Below are 21,853 nucleotides of genomic sequence, written 5' to 3' on the forward strand. Positions count from 1 at the left end.
GGGAAATATAGTCACATGGTACTGGAAGAAAAAAAAAATAGGTTGCTGGATAGGGTGTTGAAAATTCAGGTGTGGTTCTGACCCTATCTCCCTTTTGTGTATTCTATTTCTTAGAAATTGATTTACTGGGGGTATTTTGAAGGAATTTTGTCTCATAACTTGACTTCTTTCTCTAGTGGCTCAATGGGAAGAAAAAAAGTGGATTAAAATGTGACCTTTTAATATAACAATATGAACTTCAATATGAGAAATAATTCACAAATTTTCATTATCTTTTAGGATGCCTGCTTTTACTGTTCTGTGCTGAAAAGTTTGAAGGCTCCTAAGCCTAATGAGCATGAAAATCTCTTGGGTATTTCTGTCTGTGGGCTTGCAGGGTTCACTTCTCTTGCAATCCTGGAGCCTCATTAGTTATGTTCAACAAAGCACAAGGCCAAAGAACTGTGTTCTAGGTATACGTATATGTGTATTGTACAAAAAACACTGACATTTACCTCAGCACTATAAAACAACAACACTGCAGCAGGTGTTACAGCTGCAAGCGAAACGGTGCAAAACATTTGCACAAACTGTGTGTAGTTATGTTCTATTTAAGGTCGTACCTCCATGAAAACAGTTAGGCTTCTTACTTGGTATAGCGGTTATATGGAAAACTCTCACACCATGGTATACACAAGCATCCACCCACATAACTCACTACCCTATGCATCTTTATTCCAAAATAAGTCCCACAGAGTTCAACAGGGCTTACAGGACTGCAACCTTAGGTGCTCAATCAGACCGAGAATATATTTGTTTTGGTCTGTTCATTTATATCTGGGCAGCAGTCCCAGCTGTGGTGACTTGCTGCATTTTTCAGCAGCAAGAGTGGCAGAATGCTTCAGCACGGCTGAATTCTGGCAGTTTTACAGTAGTTTTGCAGTAGTTTTGATTCAGTGAAAGCAAACTGCTTTCAGGCAGGAGTGGTTGCTGAATCTTCATCTCAAGAACACAATGAATTAGTCCCAGACAAGCTGAGACACATGTATGATCATATTTTTATGACAGTGGTCTTTTTTTAAAAAAATCATTTTCTTGACAGTTTGTAACAAATAAATAATTCTTAGTTAAGCACTGGAACAGCTCTAACTCCTGGTCCCAGAATACCAGTCTGCAGAGCTATTAATTTCATTTCAGCAACACAAGCATTGTGAGTAGGGCAGAGCAGTCTGGTGAGGCATAGAATATATATATATATATATATACACACACACACACACACACACATGCACACACGCATGCACACACCTCCCTTTACTATGAACTATGGACAGCACACTTTTCTCTGGTCTGTGTGGCTTCTACGGGCTGTTTGGAAAAGATGGAAAGAATACAGCCAGCCACTCCCTGGCCTTGTTGTCACTGAAGTGGCAATGCCACTAGGCTATACCACTATATATGAGTTGGAGTTCACATGACTCATATATAATGTTCCTCCACACGATGAATTCTTTCCATGCAGAAAAGTAGATAACAGAAGGAAAAAGAATTGTAGCGTAGCCTGTTCCCTGACATCATTTCCTATGCGTAGCTAGCACACTGCTTATACTTCAGGGCAAATGCTGCCATAACTTTCCTCCCGTCCCACAGTAATAAACACACACACACACACACACATGTTTGGAGCAGACAATGCTCAATTTCAGTAAGTTTCAATAACTTATAGGTCTCTATTAGATGTCACAGTGAGCTAGACCAGTAGTGATGGACTTTCCATTTGCTTACTTTTCTGCCACTTTAATTGTACAATAAAGAATAGTCCATATTCCAAAACTCACTGGTGAAGAAAATAGCTTCCCCTTCTAGCAATAAGTGATAGTTTTTATTTTATTACTTTTAAAGTTATGTTATAACTATACTTAAGTGAAAGCATTGCCTATATATGGCAAAATATAAATGTACATTTATACATTTATAATCTGTAAACAGTTTTGCTGATGTCAGAAGCATTATAAGATCTACCTGTTTGGGCTCGACTTTGGGTCTATGTGTTAATCTGGGAAAGGGTGAAGAAATATAGTTCAGTTAAATGAAATCTCATCCTTTTTGCTGATCTCTGCTTTCAGGATGGGGCAGGCAATGAACTGACATACATACATACATGCATACATACATACATAAATGTATTTAGATGTAATTGATAATTGATTAAGAAGCCAGCAGCTAATCTATTAAAAAGCAATCTTTAACCAGTTGACAGCCCTAATAGCACAGGTTTCTGTCCCCCCGCCCCCAATATAAGCTATCTGATACATTCAGCTTATGTTTTTAAAAGACAGACTCTCCTATCTTTGCAATACACCCTCTTGATTCAAAGGAATAGCTCCTGGAAACTCTGAGTGCTGTGATATGCTTATGGCTCCATTTACAGACTTTCTTATAGGTTCATAAATGGAGACGAGGAGGAGGGAATGGAATAAAATTTAATAACTGAATAAAAATGTAAATAAAGATTTGCCTAAAATTACTTGTCCAAGAAATAATTCTCCCTCCCCCTTAAGCTAATACTTTGATAAGCTCTGTACAGTGATCCTGATTTGGAGCGTGACCTTTGAAAATGCTCTCCAGCTTGATTAAAGATGTATTAAATTTGTTTAAATAAACCTCGTTGTAATGGCACATCATTTGTAAGAAGCTATTAGGGGGCTGGAAACTGTGCTGCTGTATTTGCATGAAAATGTGCCCTGCTCAAATTGAGGATCTCTCCTGAATTAACTGCAAAGGGAAAATGACACTTCCATAATTTTTTTTGACAAAAAATAATCTGCAAAACTTTACGCTAACCTCTGTGTGAGAGAGGCGGAAACAGCATGTCAGTAATAGAGCTATGCACCGAACACTGATTTCCTTACAAGCCTCACATTTGTGGTCACAATTAGTTTGTTTGTACTTCCTGCCATATGTGTTTTTTTTAACATGGCTGTGCATGTTTCCAGTAAACATATGGTGGGATAATCAAAATGGTGGAAGGAGAGATGTGAGATACTTTGGGGAGGGGGGTTCATACTCAAGTCTAAAATGAAAGATTCTGAGTACTTTCTGACCTTTGCCCTCTTCTTTTCCCTGGTGTCTGGAGACTTCGTGTGGTTATGCAGTGGTGAGAGGACTGCATTCTGCACATGCTCAGTGGCACTGTGTTCTTCAGTATTGTTTCACATGTTCCAGACTGAGCCTTCCCCAACCTGGTGTCCTCCAGATGTTTTGGACTACAACCCTTAGCATTCCTGGCTATTGGCCCTGTTGGGCTGGGGCTGATGGGAGTTGATGTCCAAAATATTTGGAGGGCACCTGTTTCATCTAGACTGAGCCTTAGCATTGAAAGCATGTCCATGCACCAAGTCCTGAAGAATCCAGGCTTAGATTATGCAAATGTACCAAAGTAGTTAGAGTACTGGAGTGGAACAGTTAAATTATTTTATTTGTTTGTTATACTATTTGTATCCCACCCTTCCTTCAAGATGCTCAAGGGTGGATCTCTGGGTTTATCCACTGTTCCTGCTGTACAGCCATATGAAAAATACTAGGCAGAGAGGCAGTAGTGATTGGCTCAAGGGTACCTAATGAGCTTCATGGTTGAGTGAGGATTTTAAGCTTAGTCTCCACATTAAAGTCCAAGAACTCTATCTACTACACCACCATGGCTCTCCAATGTCTGTGCTCCCACCCTAACATATATGTTGCCCCCAATGTATCCTGTAGGTTCTCTCTAGATCAAACTGCCCACTAACTGGTTATCTTAACTAAAGCATGGCTTGAGGCCCAAATAACTGCACATTTAAATGGCTTTCTTCTAACACAAATGTGTTTTCTGGGACTGCAAGTAATTTTCCTATATCTTTCTTTCACTTACTGAACGTTGCTTAGTTTAAAAAAAAAAAAGAAGCTACACACCACAGAACTTTGAATGTTTTTGGTGTTAAGTCATTTTTCATTCTAGGCTGCCTCTACTTCACCGTGCCCTTCCTTTTGCATACCCCACAATGTAATAATCACCACTCCTCCCTTCACCATTCTCATTTCCCATTCCAGAGTGTGACACCCTGTTTGTTTCTCCCTTCCCCCACACTCTTTAAAACTTTGCTAAATCCAAGCACCTAGACAGATAAATTCCCTTCACTGGGTTATAGGTGGGCTACAACTGCTAAACATGAATACCTGGAACCAAGCAGGGGCTGAGGAGAACCCAGAGGCAGGGGGACACCAGCCAGGATAGTCACCAATGCTGACTGTTGCCCAGGCAAAGTCCCAAGAAGCCTTTATAATCCAACTAGCCCAGAGCTGCCTGGGTGGATGGATGGCGTCAACTGGAGGATATCCCTGAGTGAGAACCCTTTGGGACTCTAAAAGGTTGATCTGTAGGAATTCAAAAGACACTAATGGGCTACTTGGGTGGCTGATTTCATATCGCACCCTTGGACATATCATAGTCCTGGGAAAATTTGCAAGGAGCAATGCAATGCTGGAGTTCCTATGGGTGGCCACCATTGTGGGCTGCCATTTTTACTCATAATGCCCCTTTGGAATGACACCACGTCATGTCATAGTGTCATTCCAGATGCCAGGGGTGGTGGTGGTGGAATCCCTACCCATCAACCAGCATTGTCCTCCCACACACAATGACCTTGGAATAACATGAGATAGTGTGGTTCCAGGGAGACATTGTGAAGGGGGAAGGGGCATGGGGGATGCCAGGACGTGGCTACTGATTGGAACTCCATTGCTTCTTGTGGCGGTGGCAAACCAAGGGTTTTTAAAAAAATGGGGTGGGGAACTGCTGCCATCACCACTGACAGCAAAGCTCCTGTCCCAGAAAATAACATAGTATTTTCTGCCCTCACCCTGCTTCTGAAATTTGCAAGGAGTTTTGGATCTCCTCTTATTATCATCCCTACCCCAATATTTGAGCCAGATTGTCTCAGTGGAGAAATTTCAGCTTATATGAAAGATCTCTGCCTGAGACCCTGGAAAGCTACTTTCAGACAAAGTAGACAATATTGGTCTTCTAAAAAGGGAATTATGCACCCCATATAATTATTATGCACATCCGGTCTGTCATTGAATAGAGTGCAGCACAGCCCAAACAGCCTTCAGGTATATTTCCCATTGTGGAGAAGGAGAAAATTGGTCTATTTTGTTTGCAGAGAAATTAGCATTGTGGAAATATAAATGGATGTTGCTGGATGAAACGGGGATGTAGATGGCACTGCTAGCAATGAATCATGGCTGTCTCCCTTCCAATGGATTTATAGATGAATTTTGCAAAAGTTTAGAGAAAGGTAAATTTACCACTCGATTCCATGGCATTTAGATGATTAGACAGATAGGTAGATAAATAGAAAGATAGATTTCACTCCCACATGAAGCATATAGATTGCCAAATGTACTTTAATTTCTTCCAATGGCTCCCAACTGAGTGGGTAACTGATACACTAATGAAAAAGTGTCTCTCCTTTAAATCAAACCTTAAATTAAAACCTTTCTCATTTGCCTTGTGAAGCCAGGGCTCTGGGACATCCACAAGAGCTCAGTAACACAGACTTGGTCTGTTGTATCCTCCAGTCTTATTAACCCACAAAAAGATGATGATTGAAAACATCAGTTCTGACTCTCCATCGTGCTTTCAGCATTAGAATCACTGGCAGCTGCATTAAGAAGCATTCCTTCTCCAAGTCAATACACTGCCAATGCCAAATGTTCAAATTGCAGCTTTCCCTCACCAGTTTTTTAAAACATGCACACTGAGACTAGTTTTAAAATCTTGAGATAATATTTTTTTTAAAGCCTGCATTTTTATTTTTACCCATTAATTAAAAAAACACCTTCTCAGAATTCTGATTAGCTTACAGTGGTACAGAGGATAAAACCATGTTAAACCCATCAAAATATAAGCATATGCAAAACTCTAAAAACCAGAACATATCTAAAACAATAAATCCCTCCAAAGGTATATTTCAACAGTAACATCTTATTGGGACTGCAAAATGCAAGCATAGCTGAACAAAAGGAAATTTCAAGCCTGGTTCAGAAGCTCAGTGGTCCCTGAGAGCATTAGCTGATGTTAACAACACTTAATAGCAGAACCAGAAACTAGAAACAGGAAACATGATAGTGCAACTGGAAACCAGCCCAAACTTCCAAAATGGGACAAGTCAGCCGAGTTTGTAGAAGGAAGCTCCACTGACTTGTGCCATTCTCGAAGTACTAGCCTGAGCTAGTTTTCGGGGTTGCACTATGAAGCACTAGCTTTCTGTTCCACTAGTGGTTGTGCAACCAGTGCAACATGACAGGTGCTGGTGGACTGCCAGCATTGGATACTGTCCTATGTGTTCATCTGTGGGTGTGAATGTGAGCCTCACAATCGAACTGGAATTGCTCAGAATTGAGACCAGGCTTGCAATCCAACAGGGATGGCTATCTGCCAAGGCCATCATCACTTCCAGCTCCTACTGGTAGCCAATATACCTTTCTGGCAAGGACAGTGCTTGTTTCTTGAGACACTTTCACACTATGCCTTTCTGCAACCCTTGGGTGCTTAAGTAATAGCGATAAAATATTACCATTACAAATTATAGAAATAACAAAGGTCAGCTCAGATAAGCTCTCATTGCTTTCAGCCATCGGCCATTGTGACTTCCCAGAGAATAAAAATGAATTCCAGAGATACAACTCCCAAAGATCCAGTTTTGAGATGAAAACCTGAAGTTTAAACTTAAAAACAATGAATGGTGTATTAGCCAGATATACCAATGGGGTCCATCAGATAATATCACCGCAGCAGTTGACTGCTGAGTCTTAAATAATTCTTTGCATGGATTATCAAGGCTGCAAAAGCATAATGAGAAATGTTATGGGTCATAAGCACCAGGCAGCAGGTAGGGATGTAAGAAAGTCACTTACCGTTTCGCGGATCTGCTAAGAGGTGGGGGAGAAGGCGCTCCGTCCCTCCCCCCGGAATCCTCGACAAGGGGGAGGCACTCCGTCCCTCCCCCCGGAGTCCTGTCTGGCTAGCTCCTCTCTGCGGGGATTCCGCGGAGCCGCTGGCCGGCTCCACCAGAGCCGGACATCCGACCGCTGGGCAGCAGGGACGCAAATGGAGGCGGCCGTAGCCGCTGCCGTTTGCGTCCCTGTACTTAGCCATGATAGGCTATGTAAATATTTACGTAGCCTATCACGACAAAGTAAAAAAAAACACGTACGCAAAAGGCAGCACCATTTGCGTTGGCTATTTTTCGCCGTTCTAGCCTATGTAAATATTTATGTAGGCTAGAATGGTGAAAAATAGCGAACGCAAATGGTGGTCGCCGTAGCTGCTGCATTTGCGTAAGCTGCGTCCGGCCACGGCTGGCCAGGAGACCAGCCTCCGCTGCCGCCCTGCCACAGCCGCAGCCACCCCCACTGCCGCCCCCGCTGCCCCACCGCCCCCACCACACCTGCCACCACCGCCCCACCACAGCACCTGTGTAGTGGGCGCTATTTGTGTTCCTTTTTATTCGCCGTTTTAGCCTTTTAAATATTTTAAATATTTATGTAGACTAAAATGGCGAAAAACCAGTAATGCAAACTGGCCAATTTTGAACCGCTGTAGCAGCCATCATTTGCATACGCCGTTTTTTTGTGTGTTTTCTTATGCAGACATGATAGGCTATGTAAAGACTTATGTAGCCTATCATGGCTCCCTGGCTGGACGCAAATGGCGGCCACTACTGCGGATGCCATTTGTGTCCGCACCAGCAGTCCGTGGCCGGAAATCCAGCTGCGGACAGCCCTAGCCTGGCCGGCTGCTCCGCGGAGCCGCCGCGGAGCAGAGCCGGCCATTGAGGATTCCAGGGGGGAGGCCTGGATTGCCTCCCCCTCCCGTCGAGGATTCTGGGGGGAGGGACAGAGCACCTCCCCCCCCCCATGAACAGAATCTGCAAAAACGTAAGTGACTTTCGTACATCCCTATCGGCAAGGTGATGTCTCTGCTTCTTACTATGCTGTCTAGGTGTGCCATAGCTTTCCTCCCAAGGAGCAAGCGTCTTTTAATTTCACGGCTATAGTCACCATCTGCAGTGATCTTGGAGTCCAAGAAAGAAAAATCTATCACTGCTTCCATTTCTTCCCCTTCTATATGCCAGGAAGTGATGGGGCCAGATGCCATGATCTTCGTTTTTATAATGTTGAGTTTCAAACCAGCTTTTGCACTCTCCTCTTTCACCCTCAACAAGAGGCTCTTTAGATCTTCCTCTTCACTTTCTGCCATTAGGGTGGTATCGTCTGCATATCTGAGGTTGTTGATAATTCTCCCGGCAATCTTGATTCTGACCTGTGATTCATCCAACCCAGCGTTTCTCATGATGTACTCTGCATATAAGTTAAATAAGCAGGGCGACAATATGCAGCCTTGTCGTGTTCCTTTCCCAATTTTGAACCAATCGGTTGATGATTGTTCCATGTCTGGTTCTTTCTGTTGCTTCTTGACCCTCATACAGGTTTCTCAGGAGACAGGTAAGGTGGTCTGGTACTCCCATCTCTTTAAGAATTTGCCACAGTTTGTTGTGATCCACACAATCAAAGTCTTTAGCATAGTCAATGAAGCAGAAATAGACTTTTTCTGGAATTCTCTTGCTTTCTCCATGATCCAGTGAATGCTGGCGATTTGATCTCTAGTTCCTCTGCCTCTTTGAAACCCCGCTTGTACTAGTTCTCGGTTCACATACTGCTGAAGCCTAGCTTGTAGGATTTTGAGCATAACCTTGCTGGCATGTGAAATGAGCCGGGATGGCAGAAAATTCCGCCACGGATTCCAGTGAGGCAGAACGGCCTCCTGCCCCCCTGCCCCCCCACCCCCCGCAGAATCCCCCAGGATGGAACTTATCTGGGGTGGATGCGGCGGATTCGGCAGCGGCGGTTCTGGCAGCGGCTGGTCTCCTGGCCAGCTGCGGCCAGGCTGCTACAACCACCATTGCGTTCCTTCAAGCTGTGATAGGTTACGTAAGAATTTACGTAGCCTATCACGGCTAATCCCTAAAAAAAACCCCAAAAACCAGCGTACGCAAATGGCGGCGGCTACGGTGGCTGCCATTTGTGTTCTCTGTTTTTTGCCATTCTAGCCTACGTAAATATTTGCGTAGGCTTTTATGGCGAAAAAAACAAGAAACGCAAATAGCGCCCACTACATATTTGCGGGTCCCTATTTTTCCCCGTAATTGCCTATGTAAATATTTACGTAGGCTAGAACAGCGAAAAATAGAGAAAGCAAATGGCAGCCGCTGTAGCCGCCGCCATTTGCGTACGCTGTTTTTTTTGGGGGGGTTAGGGATTAGCCGTGGTAGGCTACATAAATTCTTATGTAGCCTATCACGGCTGCCTGGCTGGATGCAAATGGTGGCCTCTATGGAGGCCGCCATTTGCGTCCACAGCAGCCCGTCCGCAGCTGGAAATCTGGCTGCGGATGGCCCTGGCCGGCTGCTCCACTGCCTGGCCGTGGAGCAGAGCCAGCTGTTGAGGATCCCGGGGGGAGGACCAGATCGCCTCCCCCCCCTCGAGGATTCCAGGGGGAGGGACGGAGCGCTCCCCCGCCGCGAACAGAATCCACGAAAAGGTAAGTCAATTTCATACATCCCTAGAAATGAGCAATTTTGCGGTAGTTTGAACATTCTTTGGCATTGCCCTTCTTTGGAATTGGAATGTAAACTGACCTTTTCCAGCCTTGTGGCCACTGTTGAGTGTTCCAAATTTGTTGGCATATTGAGTGCAGCACTTTAACAGCATCATCTTTTAGGATTTTAAATAGCTCAGCTGGAATACTGTCATCTCCGCTAGCTTTGTTGTTACTAATGCTTCCTAAGGCCCACTTGACTTCACTCTCAAGGATGTCCGGCTCAAGTTCCGTGACCGCACTCTATGGCTATCAGGGACATTCAGATCTTTCCTGTAGAGTTCTTCTGTGTATTCTTTCCACCTCTTCTTAATCTCATCTGCTTCTGTTAGGTCCCTGCCTTCCTTGTCCTTTATCATGCCCGTCTTTGCACAAAATGTTCCCTTGGGATCTCCGATTTTCTTGAAGAGTCTTTCCTATTCTGTTGTTTTCCTCGATTTCTTTGCATTGTTCATTTAAGAAGGCCTCCTTGTCTCTCCTTGCTGTTCTCTGGAACTCTGCATTCAGTTAGGTATATCTTCCCCTTTCTCCCTTGCTTTTCGCTTCCCTTCTTTCCTCAGCTACTTGTAAAGCCTCATCAGACAGCCACTTGGCTTTCTTGCATTTCTTTTTCTTTGGGATTGATTTCGTTGCTGCCTCCTGAACAATGTTACGGACCTCCGTCCATAGTTCCTCAGGCTCTCTGTCTATCAAGTCTAATCCCTGAAATCTATTCCTTACCTCCACTGTATATTCATAAGGGATATGATTGAGGTCATACCTGAATGGTTTAGTAGTTTTCCCTATGTTCTTCAATTTCAGGCGAAATTTTGCAACAAGAAGCTCATGATCTGAGCCACAGTCAGCTCCAGGTCTTGTTTTGACTGACTGTATAGAGCTTCTCCATCTTTGGCTGCAAAGTACATAATCAATCTGATTTCAGTATTGACCATCTGCTGATGTCCATGTGTAGAGTCGCCTCTTGTGCTGTTGGAAAAGAGTGTTTGCTATGATCAGTGTGTTCTCTTGGCAAAACTGTATTAGCCTTTGTCCTGCTTCATTTTGTACACCAAGGCCATGCTTGCCTGTTATCCCGGTGATTTCTTGACTTCCTACTTTAGCATTCCAATCCCCTATGATGAAGAGGACATCTTTTTTTGGTGTTAGTTCTAGAAGGTGTTGTAGGTCTTCATAGAACCGATCAACCTCAGCTTCTTCGGCCTCAGTGGTTGGGGCATAGACTTGAATGACTGTGATGTTGAATGGTTTGCCTTGGATTCATACTGAGATCATTCTATCATCCTTGAGATTGTACCCCAGTACTGCTTTTCCCACCCTTTTGTTGACTAGGAGCGCTACTCCATTTCTTCTAAGGGATTCTTGCCCACAGTAGTATAATGGTCACCTGAATTAAATTCGCCCATGCCTGTCCATTTTAGTTCGCTGATTCCCAAGATGTCGATGTTCAATCTTGCCATCTCATGTTTGACCACCTCCAGCTTACCTTGATTCATTGATCTTACATTCCAGGTTCCTAAACAATATTGTTCTTTACAGCATCAGACTTTCTTTTCACCACCAGATACATCCACAGCTGAATGTCCTTTCGGCTTTGGCCCAGCCGCTTCACTCTTTCTGGCACTACTTGGAAATTCCCTCTGCTCTTCCCCAGTACTATATTGGACACCTTCTGACCTGAGGGTCTCATCTTCCGGCGTTCTATCTTTTAGCCTTGTGATATGTTCCATGGGGTTTTCTTGGCAAGAATACTGGAGTGGGTTGCCATTTCCTTCTCCAGTGGACCACATTTTGTCAGAACTCTCCACCATGACCTGTTCGTCTTGGGTGGCCGTGCACGGCATAGCTTATGGCTTCACTGAGTTATGCAAGCCCCTTTGCCACAACAAGGCAGTGATCCATGAAGGGGCCTCTTGCTAATGGCCCCCATGCTATTTATATGCCAGCTGGGGCAGTTCTGGTTTCAGAGCCTGGCTGAGGGTGGGGGAGGGCAGGATTTAAAAACTGCTGAGGGCAGGGTGACATTTGCAGGGGAGAATTGTTGGATGGTGAAGGGTTAAGCACATCCTCCCACCCACCCCTCTTTCCCCAGCAAATCTTCCCCTTTCACAACAGAAAAGAAGAGTTGGGACCCCATCATTTTCTTGTTTGGTCCCCAATCACTCATCCATCAATAATATCCTTGAAACCCTACTTAAAGAGAAAATGTCTATCCATTGTTTTTCATTGCGTTCAGGCCTGGGATAGCGCATATAGCAAGCGCAATGTTGAAGGAGCACATGTGAAAGCACCATGGGCTAGTTGTCAACAAATTGACATTAGCTGGGCACACTCCTCCTCATTAGAACTCCAGTTCACACATGCCACAAAGAACACATTGTTTTTCAGTGAACTAAGCAACTCCCTTTGGTGATTAATTGACTGTTCTTCAATGAGTTACTTGAAACAAGGAGAAGATGAACCCCAGCTCTAAGCTAATTGCTTCATCATACACTTTACAATAATGTTCATTCTGGATTCTGACTAGGTCAGTATGGAAACTGCCCTGGTCAGAGTCAGTAATGATCTCCTTATTAACTGTAGCATGAGTTCCCTCTGCATTCATGCTGTTCGACTGTTCTGCTCCTTTGAGTTCCGTCATCCATAGCAATTCCATTGTACAGCTTAATGTCTTGTGCTGGACAGTCCAACCAACTCTGGATGAAGAATGTCACCCAGTAGATTTCCCCCTGTTGGCTTTTTAAAATGCATGTTTTCCCATATTGAAAACCTCATAGGGAAGCAAATATTGCATAGGGCCTTACTACACAGGATGGGTGTACATGTCAAGAGCAGTGGAAGTATCCAGTGGAGCCTGGTGGCTCCAATGACAGTGGGGTAGTGAATCCACTCCAGGTTTCAGTCAGATCCCGACAGAACTCTAAAGGAGCTATCCAAGGTGTGAAGAGTTCTGACTGGGTCTGACTGAAACCTGGAGCAGATCCACCAACCCACTGACATTGGAGTCACCAGCCTCCACTGGATGTATCCAATATGTTGGGCTAATTTTTCAGATCACACTTCAGACCCTCAGAAGGAGGTGATCTGCTGGCTTTCACACTTTCTGACTATCCTGATGCAATTCTTGGTTCAAAAACTCATCAAATACACATGAATATGTACATTTTTAGAGTATATGTGCTTAGAAATGTGTATACTGACAGAGATCATATTTGAAATGCAAATTTAAATGTTTACATTTAAATTTAATTTTTTTAAAGGCACAGATTAATATGGGTATGAGATGGGATGGACTTATGGGAAGACACACGTGGAAGTGACACAGATAGGAAATAAGAGTGATTTGGCCATCTCTATCACAGCTTGGAAATATGAGCGGTTTAATTCATGCTGCTGGATAGCAGCCTCAGACTCTTCTGTTCTTAGGAACCTTGTTGTACCTTATCAGTTACTCCCCACCCCCATCTGATGATGTAATACCTCACTATTTGGTTGGTGTATGCATTTGTTTGTTTGTTGCAAGAAAAAGTGTTCATTTCAAAATTTGTTTCTGTGAACTACCTTGGCACTAGCACACACAACAAAGGAATTTATAAATGGGAACATGATTAAATATTGCAAGGCATTATTTGGTGCTGGAATTGGTTGATTATGAACTATATTTGATCCAAGTGGAATGCTCTTTTATTTGTTTGTTTGTTTGTTTTTGGTGTCCCCTCCACCTAGGGATGTAAAGATTTACGTAGGCTAAAATGGCAAATCAAAAAGGGACGCAAATAGCGCCCGCTACGCTATTTACGTTCCCCTTTATTTTCGCTGTCAGTCTATGTAAATATTTACGTAGACTAAGACGGCCAAAAATAAGGAACGCAAATGGCGGCAGCCGTAGCCGCCACCATTTGCGTATGCAGGTTTGTTTGTTTTTTAAACCCAGCCATGATAGGCTACGTAAATCTTTACGTAGCCTATCACGTTGTTGTTGTTGTTGTTGTTGTTTTACAACACTGCAAATGGCGGCGGCGGCAGCCGGACGGAAGACCAGCCACTGCTGCCGCCGCCGCCAAAGCCACCACCGGAGCCACCGCTGCCCGGAAGATCCACCCCAGGTAAGTCTCATCCCGGGGGGATCCACGGGGGGTGGCAGGGGGGGTGGCAGGCCGTTCCACCACGGAGTTCGGGGGGCCGAATGCACTGGCATTTGGCCTCACCAAGATCCGTGGTGGAATTCTCTGACATCCCTACCTCCACCCCCAATTTAAGTCAGTAATAGCTTGGACTAACTTCAAATGTAGCTGATTTCCATGACACAATGACTATAAATCAGGATGCAGGATGTTGCTGAGTGTTTTCCCATCCACCTTTCCCTTAAAAGTTTCATCAGGGTGCTTTCTAAACTTTAGTGTATACAAAGTGCAAAACATGCATGTTTTCAACTTCTTTGCACATTGCATCAGAATTTTCATTGATTTGCTTTTGTGCATTTCACAGAACTGCAGATTACTTACAGCTTTAGTTGGTTGCAGATGGTGAAGAAAGTAGAGTTGCAACATTTACTCAATTCAGGGCTTGGATTAAAAGATAGAAAACATTTTGATTGAGTAAAGCAGGGCTGACCCTATCATTAGGCAGAGGGAGGCGGGTGGGGAGGCAGCAGATCCTCAGTGACATAAAAAAGCAGCACCGTGTTAGTCATAATTTAGTATTAATCATAAATTTGTTCTTGTTATGAATTATTATTAGTACTACTACTAATAATAATAATAATAACAATGTATCATTAATGTCAATGTGTGCATTGTAAATATGACTAAGCCTGGATCCAACCCATTGAATTTTTATTAGCAGAGACGGGGGAGAGTTGGCTGCAGGGTTTTCTTCCTCAGGTGTCAGAATAACTTGGTTCGTCTTGGTACTATGTATCTTGGCTGGGTGGGGAACCACTTGCTGTTTCACTTTAATCAGTAAATTGTCATTGTCTAACCCTTCTAAATACAGAATTAAAATGATTGCAATTATATTGTGCCGATAAAACTGTAGCTGGTTAGTCAGGGAAGGCTTGTTTAAATAAAAATGCCTTCACCCAGTGCTGAAAATGAAAAATGTTGGTCCCTGCCTGACATCAACAGGAAGGGAGTTCCACAGAAAGGAAGACAATACACTCCGAGGATCTACTCCGAGTGGGCTCCAAACTGACAGCAGGTCTATGAGGAACCACCAGGAGGGTGGAACCACCACCATTCCTCATCTGATGATCTGAGTGACTGGGCAGGCTGGTAAGGGGAAAGTTGTTTAGGGCTTTATATACCAATAACAAAGCCAAGGAGGCCAGTGTAGTTCCCTCAGTAGAGCTGTTACATGCTAAAAAGGGGCAGCTCCTGATAACAGTCAAGCTGCCACGTTCTGCACCAAAAGCAGCTTCTGGACCAACCTTAAGGAAAGCCCCACATAGAGCAAAAATCCAGTCTTGAAGTTACTAGCACCTGTGCTGCTATGGCCAAGCTATCCCTATCCAGGAGAGGCTGTAGCTAGCATACCAGTCATAGCTGGTAGAAGGCACTCTGAGCTGTCACGACCACATGGGCCTCCAGCGGCAAAGACGGATCCTGGTCTATTCCCGGACCATGAACCTTTCAGAGGGAGTGCAACCCCATCTGCTGGACTTGGGATTATTCTTATGCAGGTATACATGTTGTCAAAAAAACATACTTGCATAATCTGTCATATGTTATGATCTGTTATACCTAGACATGTAATATTTAATCAACTAAAAACAAAGGCAATATGGTTCAACTAAAACTGGTATGTGGGGAGGGGTCTGCCGTGGGGAAATCTGGGCTGTTTGGGGCCCCACAGATTTCCCTTGAGTTCTGTGTGTCTGCCGGATTTCATGTGGTGGCTCTCTGACTTTATAAAAGGTGAGATAAGCTAGTGGTGGCTGCCATTAGCCTATTGTGGGAAAATTACAGCTGTAATTGGGGTAATTTATGCCATTTGTGGCCATAAAGCACTTACTTCTGCCTAAATTGCAGCTGTTTACATTAAATGGCATAAAATACGCCAATTACAGTTATAATTTTCCCACGATAGGCTAATGGCAGCCGCCCTGAGCTTATCTCGCCTTGTAGAACGCCGGAGAGCCTCCACGCAGGAAATACAGAACATGTGCAGGTAAGGGGGGTGCAGCCCGCTGTGGACTCCACAGGTTGAACTCTTGAGAATCTAGCCCCATTGGAGTCCACAGCAGATTTCTCCAGCATCCCTAGTTGCAACTGGCTCTGAGCCTTGTTGCCACTGCCATTGGCCATGCCCTATATTTATTTTGTTTATTACATTTATTTTATGTATTACATTTACTGCCTAATAGCTGAAGCTCTCTGGGTGGTTCCAAAAATTAAAACCACAAGTATAGCATATACTTGGTCCAGAGCAGGATCCCATGACTGGAAGGGGAGTTGGCACCTGTAGGCATCAGTGTGAACCCAGCTCTTTACCCCCCACCCCTTTAGAGGTAGACACTTGGAGAAATTGTGCAGGATGCCCCATTACATTGTATAAATGTCATATCTAGATTAATCTATCAAAACTCATATGGCTTTTATTTTTATTTTATACTGTAGTTACATTTTTATATTTTATAGTGTTGTATTTTATGGTTTTAATTGTTGTGAACTGCCCCGAGAGTTTCAGCTATTGAGTGGTATAGAAATGTAATAAATAAATACATGAATAAATAAATACGGTTACTCAGTTAACCTTTCCTTAATCAAGTTGTTGCTCTTATCAATCCACATATACGTGTAGACGGTATCCGCAATTGGCAGTATATTCCCAGCACATCTGTATGTAGTGCAAATAGACGAGGCACAGCTCTTCACATATAACAGTGACATGACACACAACATCTATGCAGGAAAAATGTTAAATATAACATAGTCTTTATTAATATAAGATAGACTGGTCTTCACAATTTGTAACCCACCAAGTAGAGTGCAATTTGCTAGGCATGTGTGGTGGGTTTGATAAAACATGTTTTGGGGAAGCAGGGTTGCAAAATGAGGGAATTGTCAAGCAATGGCAGGTCTCACAATACGTGGCTTGTGAGTTGTGTATGTGTTTGTCTTGGTGGGTCACCAGTTGTGCAGGCCTAGTATAAGACAATTGGTACAATGAAATTTAGCTAGAAAAGGTTCATCATTAAACAATGTTGGTAATCATGATGTCCCATTGTTAAAGCATGTGGAGAAAAACATATCCTACTGAAAGAGAATGGAAGCCTCTGAACTTCATCAACTACTAGTCAGTGTGGATTTGTTCTTTATAAAATGCCACCTGGCCAAACTAACTGGTTTGAACAGCAGACAGCACTGTCAGATTTCTGTGCACAGTTGGCTTGAAACTTCACTCTGTTAAACAGGTGATTCATCTAATAATATTAGACATGGCAAGCAGCAGAATGGATATTGTTTGATTCTTCCTACTTCATTTCTCCAAGATAAAAGGGATCAGCACTATGCAGCTGAACTACGTGGTAATTAGTATTCTGACAAAAGAAATTTTCAAGGCCTTGATACAAGGTGTGTTGACAGATAGGCCATATAAGCTGTCACATGACATTTTACATCATGCCATGATGATGTCACAAAACATACTGTAGCTTTTCAAATAATCCACAACATCACCTTACACCATGGGGGTCACAATTAATTTAAATGAGCTCGGTTCATTTTGAATTATTGTAACTGTTTAGAGACACATGCAAATAAACACAACGAGGTAACTTCAGATGTTTTTAGTCACAGCTGTCTTTCTGCTTTTGAAATGCATTTAGTGCAAATTGCACCTGACACCTGAAATCTGACAACAGGTTAAGCAGAAGTTGCAGGTTATCATCTGACTTCTGTCAACCTAGCAAATGGCAGTTTATGAGGCAAATTTCCTTTATGTGTCATCAAACCCCAATAGCCTTATAAATCACAGCACATACAATGAATGCCCTGATCAAATCTCTCACAGATGGCTAACTTCTCTTAGACTCTCAACAGCAACCTTCTCATCTGTAGATGCAGTAAGAAGCAGCCATGGCAGTTATGGTTTCAGCCTCTGCTCAGTAGCAAACCTTGTCTATGTCCGTGGTGATATCATCACATCATGGTATCACGACTCACGCTAGGAACACATTCTGAAATAGCTCTTGGCTACTGCTACCTGAGGGTAGGGATGGGTAAGAATTTCATTTCAGTTGTGATGTGGGTACCAACATTCACCAAGTTATCCATATTTGGGACAAAAAGAATTTGAGAGTAATTGAATGTGGGAGACCTAATGCCAGATGGGTGAGAATTTCATTTCAGTTTGGTTTTGATAAGAATTTACTGAAATTCACAAAGTTCTTTGTATTTGGGAAAGAAAGAACTTGAGGGTTTAAAAAAAAAAGTGATGTGAGAGAAAGCAAAACTTACAGATTCACGCAACCTACCTGAAGGTACGTGTTTCACTGTGTTTCTATTTTTAGGAACTGAACACAGATATTTAGAACTGTGCACTTTTTCACCCTAAACTACTTGAGAAAGGATAGAATATACAGTAAAATATCAGCAAAGTTATTCAGTTGCTTGACGTACTTGTACTCCACCGTGGAGACCTCTCGGATTAGGAAATCTGACTGGCAGCAAAACAGTGCTCATAATTACTAATGGAGACAACTGGTTTTGTTAAGGCACAGATACACAGCGCTGTAGTAGCCCATCAATCTATCTGCACTGTTCAGAACTTGAAGCATCCATAACTGGGGATTGACCAGAGCTCAGTGCTAGAGCACTGAACTCTGTGCCTAAGAACTTGGAAGGCTGCTGCCAATCAGAGTAGACAATATAGGGCTAGACGGACTACACCAGGTGTCCCAAACCTTTTTGGAACCATGGGAGCATTTGGGAATTTGAGATACTGCTCTGGGCACCACCACAAAATGCCTAATGAGTGGGTTGCCGCTTTGGCATCTACCTTTTGTGTCTATGATATTGGGCTGCATCTTATTCAGCAAAAACATTTGCTTCATGTTTGTTGGACATCTCACTTTAAGGGATTCAGCTAATTGTTGGCGGTGCAATGTTTATAACTAATGTTTCTTTTAAACATATGTTTTGGCAATATCCAGTAGTTGCTTCTTTTTGCAGGGAGGTTATTACACAGAAAATTTTTCTACTGGAGCAATCTTTAATATTCACTGATGTATACGCTCTTTTAAATTATTTACCTGGAAATTAACAAATGGTCACTGTAAATGGATTCTCTGCACCCTTTTGACAGCTAAAAGATAATATTACAACATTGGAAGGATAAACACTCACATCCTATAATGCAGTGGATTGAGGACCTTACAACACTCAGTATCTGAAAGGGTGGCATATTGATGTCACCTTCAAATGGTGACGTCTATATCCATCTTATTTGGATATTTGTTCCATGTTTGTTGCAGCACATGTATAATTGCTAGAAAGTTGTATGCATTTCATTCAAGCCATGTATGTATATTTTTTTAAAAAATTGGGCACCCATGGGCATTACGTTGGGGACCCCTATACTACACCTGGGTTTAAAAAAAAAAACCCTTCTTCTCATGGTCCTTAATCAGAAGGGGCATTCAGCCACCATAATCATCAAAATCGGGGATGCAATTTTGAAAATTGATCATAAGAATTAGCCAGATTTTTCATGAAGCTTGAAAGGAAGGAGAAATGGAATCCTGTGTGTGCCAGTGAGAGGACAGATCCTGTTCTTGATGGTATGTGCCAGTCTCTTCCCATCACAACACCAGTTTTCTTCCAGGCAGCACTTCACTGAGAGGTACCAGTGGTATCTGGAAATCATGGTAACTCACACTTCTGTTGTCATCTTCTTCAACTGATAACCATGTGAGTGTGTATACACACACACACACACACACACACACACTTTTTATTTTAAGAGAAATAAAATAAAACATACAGATAATATCCCTCCAAAAATAAGGTTACAGTTAGAAAATCCATTATACAATATTTAGTATTTCTTGGCAAACTCCTGCATATGATTTAATTTTGTACCAGCACAAAAAGGAGGGTTTCCAACTCTCCAAATGAATAATTTTTATCATCAGCAAAGTTTGCCAAGCACTTCAAAGCCAATCATCCACACTAGGTAAGTTTGGTTTCTTCCAATATTTTGCTATTAAAATACTGGCTGTAATTAACAATTTGTTTACTAAACATTGGCTTGGATCCTAAGATAAGTTAACTTAGTGACGTTCATGGGATAAAAGTTCTCCATCAACTCTTCTCCCCTGCTTCCTCCTGCACCCACTGAGAACCCTCTCTAGTTGTGGGATAAGGCACAGGAGGCTGCTCGGGAGGAGAGGATGGGACACATTCTTGCCATGATCGTCCTAGGGACAGCAATCCTATGGTGTCAGAAGAGCATCCCAGGGACCATAGAATTCTTCGGACCCTCCCCTCTGAGGCTGTAGACACTGCTGTAGCCTTGGAAGGGGGGCTCTGGTATCCGATCCCTCTTCCTGCTGCCTCCCCTCACAGCTGCTGCAGAAAAAACTGCACCAGCTGCTTTCCAAGGATGCAGATGCCAGCGTGCCTCCTTTCAATGGCCTCAGAGGCCTGTGTAGAGGGAAAACAAGAGAAGAGGAAGACAGAGAGGCAAAAATCACCTCCTACTGAGTCACTGACAGCAGCTTGACAGGGGACTGGATACACAGAAGTCTCCAAGTTTGGAGTCTGCCATCTCATAAGGGTGCAACCCATTTGTAGGGATTGCACCCTAAATTAACTAATCTGAGGATGCAAACCAGTGATCTTTTCATAAAATTATTGTCCAGATTCCCTGTCTAGCAGCAGCTGATCTTCCTAGCTTCCTGAAAGTTGAATGTATCTGCTATCAATATATATTCTGCCATAGAATGGACTTTTGGCAGCATAGTCCTTTTGTAATAAATAAATAAATAATGCAAAACTAAATAACGTAAATGTTTGGACAAACCTATTTAGTGACATTTGAACGTGATACGTGGATTTCACAATTAAGATTCAACTCAATGCAACTCCACACTCACTTAACAACTTAACGTGAAATCTTTGTTTCCCAAATATTAATGCACTCAATGCCAGATTGATCATACTGTTAATGCTATTTGCTTATTCTGATTAGAAGAAAGAAACAAACATTACAGCCTGATGTGGCCTGAGCTCATTTTGACTGACCAGGAAATATATCTTGTGGGATTGTGGTGGATAGCTCAATGAAAACATCAACCCAGTGTGTGGCAGCCATGAAAAAAGTAAATTCTATGTTAGGCATCATTAGCAATGTGATAAAAACAGCAAATATAGCAAACCTATGGTGTGACCACTCTTGGAATACTGTGTACAGTTCTGGCCACCACAACTAAAAAGTGATATTGTAGAGCTAGAAAAAGTTCAGAAAAGCCAAACTGGTCAGAGAGCCATAGCAGCTCCCCTGTGAGGAAAGGTTACAATGTTTTGGGCTTTCAGTTTAGATAAAAGACAAGGGGGGACTTAATGGAGATTTATAAAATTATTCCTGTTGTGGAGAAAATGGATAGGGATAATTTTTCTTACTCTCTCATAATACTAGAACCTGGGGTCATCCAATGAAGCTGAATAGTGGAAGACTTTGAAAAGACAAAAGAAAGTACTTAACACAGCGCATTGATAAATGGTACAAATTCATTACCCAAGATGTGGTGATGGCCACACTTAGATGGATTTAAAAGGGGACTTTACAAATTCATGGAGAATAAGGCTATCAATGGCTACTGGTTATGATGGCTATATGCTATCTCCAGGACAAGAGGCACCATGCCTTGTAATAATACCAGTTGCTGTAAATCAACACCTGGAGGAGGCTATTACTCTCATATCCTGCATTTGGGCTTTCCAATGTCATCTAGCTGGTCACTGTAGGATGATTTTAATGAAGCCTAATTCTACATAGGTAGCATAGGATCATTTTCAGCTTACTTCTTGCTAAGAGGGAAAGTACATTTGTCATGGAAATGTCACCTAAAGCAAAATTCAGATCAAACGGGAGTGCCTCCTCTGGTGAACAAAATTCAAGGGAAGCCAAAACAGTTTTGATAAGTTTAACAACCTTTTGTAGAGATTTAAAAGC

The sequence above is a fragment of the Heloderma suspectum genome, chromosome 1 (assembly GCF_057233095.1).
Source record: "Heloderma suspectum isolate Gila_16-S chromosome 1, 16-S_ref, whole genome shotgun sequence".
Lineage (NCBI taxonomy): Eukaryota > Metazoa > Chordata > Lepidosauria > Squamata > Helodermatidae > Heloderma > Heloderma suspectum.